We start from the raw sequence: 7,867 nt of genomic DNA, 5'->3' as shown, positions 1-7,867 counted from the left end.
TGCCCACAGAGTTGTCGTGCTGCATCAAAAGTAACAACAGACTTATAGCCATACATGTTCTTCTTGTCATTGTGTGGACAAAAAGTCAACAATGATGTACTGTTGTATCATGAAACATGTATTTTGGGTTTGTACTAGAACGTGTTTACAAGCTTTATTGTTTAAAAACACGTTATTTTCATACACTGTATCTCTTTTACACCTTATATCTGTGTGAGTATACCTGCGTTCACTATCTGTCTAAAAAGCATCAATTTCTCGCCTGTCTGGAAAAAGCCCCGTCTGCTCTGATTGGTCAGCGTTTCTGGGTCGCTACACTGTCATTGCAAGCAGAGATTGACTGTAATGGCATTGTAGCATTATCGTTTTCTAGAAAGTAATGCTAAATTATGTAATTATGGCAACTTACCAAAGAAATCAATAATTTGACACAAAATATTGATTTAAAAAGGAGTTTCTTGATTTAAATGCAATTGTATGGCTTCCGTTAAAGAAAAAAGCCCGTTCCGTCTCTACGGTTGAAATCCTGCATCTATAGCAATGTAAACTCTGTAGCTGTTAATGCAACCTTCCGTCTGTCAGTCAACATCACAGGATCCCCCCCTCCTGCAGCGAATACATCTCTGGCAAAAGCCACCGGTCCAGTCCGGGTACGCATATCCTTTACAGGCTGTGGTCGTAATTGTATATGTTATGAGTCGGGCTGTGATGTTATCGCTATGGGTGGCCCATTACCCAGTTGCTGTTTTTATCAATGCAGTGCAGGAATTGACACAACATTAGCTGAACATTTCTGTTGTTGGTGAAGTAAGACGAGGTGAATGGGTTCTCTTTGGGAAAATCTTTCCCGACGTTTACGTCCTCAATTATCTTGTTTCCTTTTTGCACAGTTGCTGCAGTTGACACACCCGTAACGTTAAACGTGTAATCTTGTTGTCCCTACAGCTGAAGAAGTTACTGCGCAGCGATCATAGACTATATAGAGAGGTGTAACGACAAGCACTCACCAGAACTGCTGTCATCGCTTAACTTGGAGGACAAAAGATGCTTTACGTTTCCCCACTTTTTGCCCTACCTGATAAATTATGCAGACTTCTTTCAGCTGATTCAAGACTTCTGATCACCCTGTCGGGATAGTATTCAATATAAAAACCACCTCGCTCTACATCATCCCTTACCAAATAGTGTAAAATAGCATGCAGTTGTGACATAACAGGCACAGTTTCTGAATCTGGGCTGTGTGCATTTCTCTGTGGTTTGAGTTGTTTTGATACTTTTATATTATTTATCTAGCACCTGTATAATCATAAAAGTTTTGGAAATCTAATTTTTAACAATATGGGACCTTGAAGTATTAAAAATGTAAGGCAGCATTCAATTAAGCCACAATTAGCTTTCTTTTTGTTAAAAATGCAGAAATCAATGTATTATGACTGCACTGAGGTTGGGGTCACCTTCACTTCAATATTCAGTATTATGATTTATGAGTCCTACATTAAGGCCCAATAGAATTTTAACAACACAGCTAGGAGACATTATGCAGGTCTACTCAAGGTTGGCTACTTCTATCGCATTTGGCATGCACAGACAAGGAAGACAATAAATTGTCATTACATTTTTGATAATAAAGGAATTGGTTCAAATTATCCCAACAATGCCAGTCGGGCTGCAGCAGAGAAGCTGTATACAGCTTTGCAATTATTGAAATTTAATAACGGCGGTTTAAATCAACATTTATTCAAGAGATCTTTCCATGGTACGTATGTATTTTCTTTATTATTTTGGTCTTATTACCAGGGAAGCTGGATTGCTTTGATGTTTATTGATATTTTTAAAACTGTAATGGTACATCTATCAGTGATATTTATTTATATGTTATCATGGTATTCATTTTTTTATTTTAATAATATTATTTTGGTCTTATTACTGGTGAAATATTACAGTATGTTGTAAGAAAGAACACTATGATATGGGCCAAGCTGGCCGCATTCAAAGCCGATATCCCACAATGCAATGTAAGCATTCATGTTTTTGATATGCTCAGTTTTGTTCCAGTAAGTCATGCACTTACTGACACTTATGTGTCCTCATACCTTGCAAATAAAGCTGATTCTGATTCTGATTCTGATTCTGATGCACTGTAATAACAATACTCCGGAAGTGGCGTGGTAATTACCTCTCAGCAGATAGGAAAGAAGATAAAAATACACAATATTAACAATATTGATGTTTTTGTTTTATGTTGTGCTTGAGGGTTTAAACAATAAAGATAACAATAATAAAATACGGTTTAATGTATTTGTCTCATATACTGTTTGGTCTGTCGGTTGGCGAGCGGTGGCAATCTGAAATGGAAACAAGAGCTGAACAAGTCCACCCACCCACCCCAAAAGAACTACAAGTACACTAGCTTTGTAAGAGGTTCTGGGGTGCGTCTCTAGTGGGAGTTGTTGTTTTAAAATATTTAGGCATATTTATCATAAGTAGAAGTTGGCATGGTAGAATTTTGGCTGCACCCTGGGTTTTTTTGGGATGAGGAACACACTGGTGTCATCTGATTTTAAAAATCGTTAAATAGGTGAAAATAGCTTATTACCATGTTTGACAGTGCTTACAGTGGGTACAGTTTGGTGACCATATCTACATGACAGCTGAGGTCCAGAGCTTTCTATAACAGCTGGTACTATGTGTGTAGCACCTGTTGCTAAATGATAAAGCCTTCATACATGTACTGGGTTCAAGGTTCAGAGGTCAATATTTCAAAGCAGGAGTAATATATCCTCTTCAGACTGAGAAATGTTACTCTCCAGGTTGTGACCTTTCCAACGATGTGTTTGCTATAGTCCTACAAAAACGTTTTAATTTTTACATATCACAGAGACCACTTTGCAGGCGTTACTTTATTGTCCCCAGAGTGATATTTGCCTTGAGCTCAAATGCTTCACACATAACACTTGACATATTGTTTGATCATACAGCTGACATATACTTACAATAAAAAAAAGGCCTGTAGTTTAGAAATATTTACTTTACATGAGGGTACCCTAAATCTTCTGCCATTGGATAAAAGCGCATTGGCATGGAGAATAAAGATAGATCAGACCATATTTCCGGTGCTTGCCTGGAGAGGCTAGTTTCTATTCCTCTCCACAACCTTCATGACATTCCCCTGACAAGCCAGCTTTAAACGAGATGTTTTTAGATATTGCCATGCCATGCTGACTGTGAATATGCTCTGTAATGCAGCCTTGTATAACATAAACCCTCTGATCCACCGTGGGTGTCTGCTCTAAATGATAACACACACTTTTAACACGGCCTTCCAGCGAAAGGTGTTGCCCACAGGCATCGATTTTGGTTGTTATGGTGGGGACGGTGGGGACGGTGGGGACGGTGGGGACGCGTAACCGTCAGATTTTGTCATGAGTCATTTTGTACCCACCACTGTTTTTGAAAACTTCGAACTCAATTTAATTAAAGTTCATAACACATATAGTTCTTGAGCGACACATGCCAACAAATCTACAAAAATCTCTTTCCCCACAGGGCAGGCATAGACACAGTGCTGGTTACACGCTCCTCTGTTCTCAACACAGCCCTTCGGGACTCTCTAAAACGCTAACGGGAAACGCTTAATGTGGTTTAATATACCTAAACAACGACTACTGATCAACAAATTTCTCATGGCTATATCTTGTCATGAACACTTAAACCTGTCAAAAAAACTACACCAAAATCCAACGATTATGGAAGTTATCACATTGTGTTCTTCTTCATTGGCACCTATGGCAAGGAAAAAGCTTAACGTGGTTTAATGTACATAAACAATGATCAATGATTACCAAATTTCTCTCTCATATTGCTCCTAATAACCACTGAAAACTTTTGAAAAAGCAAACCAGAAATTTGGAGATGATTGATTGTTGTTAAGGTACATTAAACCATGTTAAGTTTTAACATTAAGACTTATAAAGCCCATGAGAACCGTGGGGAGTCAACCCACATTGTTTAGGTATATTAAACCAGCTTTTTCCTTACAATAAGTAATAATTGGACTTTGGGTTTTCAGTGGGTATGAGGGTCATTATGCGAGAGAAATTTGGTAATCATTGATCATTGTTTAGGTACATTAAACCATGTTTCTAATCATTAACATTAGTAAGCCACAGAACAGCTTCCTTCAAAATATGACCTGCGTGAAAGAGAAAACAAATGACTACATCATTGTACCCAGCACTTCTGGGAATTTACTTCCAAATGCATCTCTCTCCCCAGCACATTTCAAACCAAACTGAGCCCATGGTGCTGCTTATATAATCACCAGTGCCTATAGGAGCAGAGTTGATGGATTGGTTAATCATTTATAACCTCTGACCCCCTCTGACCCATACCATGACCCTTTCCTCAGGTTGTGAAATGGTTAAATTAGATTGTCTGCATGGCACCACTGCACATAGGTCTCTATTTCAGCAGAATATGCAAAAGTACTTGTGTCTGTGTGCAGTAGGCTGAGGTAGAAGTGTGCCAAAAATGCCAAAAACACATGGTGAACATGTACACATACACATACAAAGCTATATATATCTTACTCTGTGAACAAAAACCATCGCAACAATCTGCTTATCCTTTTAATTTCCTGAAAATGCTTCCTAAAACTTGTCCCTTCTTAATTTTGAAATGGTAGTCTCAGTAAAGGCTAGGATGGCTACAAGCTGTAACCACGGTGATTGATATGAGGATCATCTTCTGAATATAATAATTAATATGGTAGGCCTACCATAAATTATTTCAAAAAAGTAATTTATTTTAAACAAACTAATAATGCAGTGGGATGTTAAATCAAAGTCCCAAACATAAATTTGTTCATGTTTTTCCCCATCAGTCTTGAACTGCGAAATTACGAAATATCGTTTAAAAAAAACAATGCATGGGAAATCAATTTAAAAAAATGTTTCTCTTTCTAAATAGTTTATTTTTTGTTTTTCAAAATTGTACAAATCAAAACAAATGCAAATTAGTCAAACAAGCCATTAGTATGTATTTCTAAACACTCACACTTTTATTCAGTATTTTTCTGCGACAAGGCAAATCAAAATGCTAGCATAAAATGCAATTTTTTCATTATTGGTATTTTTATTGTATATTCTCCTGTACAACGTGCAACAATCTTTCACAGTAGTTGTAATTTCTACTTCACTTCCGGAGTATTCCGCTGATTTTTACATTGTTACGTTGCATAACTCACTGGACAAAAACTGAGCAACGTTTTTTTGCCGGTGACAACCAACTGATTATAAAGATGTACATTAAAGCGATACTGTTGTTAAAGACCCGTTAATTGCTGTCAGATTCTCTGAAATGAATGTCCGCATTGCATTGTGGAATATCGGCTTTGCATGCATCCTGCTTGACCCACATCATAGTGTTCTCTCAAAACAAACAATTGTAAGACCAAAATACTATTATTTCAATAAGGAAGTGAATATATGATAACATCTAAATAAATGTTGAAAGATGTAGCATTATAAAAAAATATTGTAATATTTAAAAATATCAATAAACAACAAAGCAATCCAGCTTCCCTGGTAATAAGACCAAAATAATAACAGTAAAGAAATACATATAAACCGTGATAAGATCTTGTGAATGAATTTCGATTGAAACAGCGGTTATAAAATACCAGTAATAGCAAAGCTGAATACAGCTTCTCTGCTGCAACCAGACTGGTAGAAAGAATCGTGGTGTGATCACGAAAGATGCTTCCCATTGAAATACATTTGTTTTAAAAACTTGCAGACCATCATGAAAATAACGAGATAAACGTGTCCGTGTACACGAATCTATTAAATTACGTGAACATTTCACAAACTGCCGTGAGACTGGGTTGTTCTCACATTTCCAGTCCAGATACAACTTGCCTGCTTTATCATGTCAAAAGTCTAAACCTCTTATTTCTACGCATAACAACTCTTTTGGAAATTTATTTTGAAAAAGCGATTGTCAGGAACTTCCAGCCACAACATAATATAGAATAAGCTCCTGTGCTGTAATCAATTCAGTATGCAAGGAACAATAATTAGAAGTGCCAGTAGGATAAACTGCAATTAATTAACAACAATGGTTATCCATGAGTATCTTGTTCAGTGGGTAATCATTTTCTGATCCATAACTAGTAATAATGATTAGAAATATAAGTGTCCTTGTTGGAGAGACAGTGACTTACATGTTAAGTTATCGAAACTCCATGCAACCAAATAAAAACTGTCTGTGATTCACGTATAAATGACTCTATGGAGAAACCAAATGGAGGCAACATATGCTGTGACAATTAATCACATTACAGGATGTGGACCTTCTGCCTAGTGCCTACATCATTGCATGCAATCCGTGCAATCACTTAGCAATATTTCTCGTGCTGTGGAAGAAAATTACCAACGACGCTCTAAATGAATTTTTGAAATGTATTTAATCTCACATGAAAACTCACTGGGGATGACAGTAAGGTTTAGTGCACTACCAAGTGTCAACAGTGTTACATGCGTTACATTTATAAATCCAGAACATTTGCGTTAGTGCCTAGTTCATGCTAAAAATAGATTATTTATGCCACACAAGAGGCATGGCTTCATGAATAACCACTTTGGTCCAGACTGAAATATCCCAACTATTGAATGGATTGCCGTAAAATTGTGTACAGGCATTCATTCTCCACAGAGGACACAACCCCCTGACTGGGCGCCCTGATCACCTGGTTGAGTGTGCTCCCCAAGTACCGAGGCTCAGTCCTGACTGCAGTGGCCTAGGTTCCAACACGCAGCCCTTTGCTGCATGCTGTCCCACCTTTCTCTCCCCCCTTTCCTGTCAACAGCTGTCCTATCAATTAAAAGGCAAAAAACCCATCCAAAAATGTTAAAAGACTTTGGTGAGCTCCTCTTTTCTCTTTCCCTACCGTTAGGGTTAACAGTTGTGGTTCTGAGTGAAACATCTCAAGATTGGATCAGCATATACCATGTACAGTACATGGACAGATTTGGTACACAAATTCTTGTGGCCCTCAGGAAAAATTGCAATGACTTTAGTTATCTCCTGACTTTTTATTTAGCATGATGCCAGAAGGCTCTTTTATTTAATACCCAGCAAGAATTGCAAGTTGATCACGTCTGCCTTCCTTTAAACTGAAAAAATAAGATACTTATTAACCTTTTTATATTGCTCGGTGCATATGTAAGAATTGCAGTCCCAGAAATCATTAATAAGTCGCACTCAAGTGCCATATCTAATACCTTGGGGTTATGCATGTGCACAAAAACTGACTTCATCAAGTTTCCTCATCTGCATACAATCAAACTGTGCAGTGAACCATTAAGGAGGATGAAGACAAGGTAGAAGACTTATGAAGGGGTTTATATTGTCTTGAACAACAAAAGCAGGAAATTAAGCAATATGTCTTGAGCAGTGAGTTGCCTGTTGGTGGTAAAAGCCACCCTCTCTCTTTTTTAGCTGCTGGCAACATTAGACATGTTCAGACTGGATATATCTGACAACCTCGGCCTCCAGCAGTCAACTCAGGACACACTGCTTCAATGGAAAGTCACGAAAACTGAATCTGAGCTTTCAGTGTCTAAATAAGATAGATAATAATCTCATAAAAGAAAAAAACACACTCATTATTTTGATGAGAAACAGCTGGTGTGCTGCCAATTAGGCGCTGAATTTACATTATTAGTGAAATTTGCTGCTGGCAGTGATGTTTTTTTGCGCGCGCATGACTTCAGAAAGAAAATTGGCTCTCGAAAGACAGGCTCACTTGTCCACTCCGTATCATAGAATGGTACTGCTTTGGCAAAAGTTTGGAATTGAAACACTA

At 37.7% G+C, this 7,867-nt stretch overlaps 1 long non-coding RNA gene across 1 annotated transcript in view; it reads left to right on the top strand.

Moving 5' to 3' along the window:
* Positions 1 to 694: 694 nt before the first annotated feature.
* LOC116703402 (uncharacterized) overlaps positions 695 to 7,867 on the top strand; it is a 9,547-nt gene continuing 2,374 nt past the window's right edge. Inside the window, exons 1-2 of the long non-coding RNA XR_004335424.1 lie at positions 695 to 705; positions 1,203 to 1,204. This is a non-coding gene — a long non-coding RNA (uncharacterized LOC116703402). The remainder of the gene's footprint in view (positions 706 to 1,202; positions 1,205 to 7,867) is intronic.

This window comes from Etheostoma spectabile, chromosome 15 (genome assembly GCF_008692095.1).
Source record: "Etheostoma spectabile isolate EspeVRDwgs_2016 chromosome 15, UIUC_Espe_1.0, whole genome shotgun sequence".
NCBI classification, from domain to species: domain Eukaryota; kingdom Metazoa; phylum Chordata; class Actinopteri; order Perciformes; family Percidae; genus Etheostoma; species Etheostoma spectabile.
Note: the sequence above shows the minus strand (reverse complement) of the source record. Positions and strands in the feature narration are given on the sequence as shown.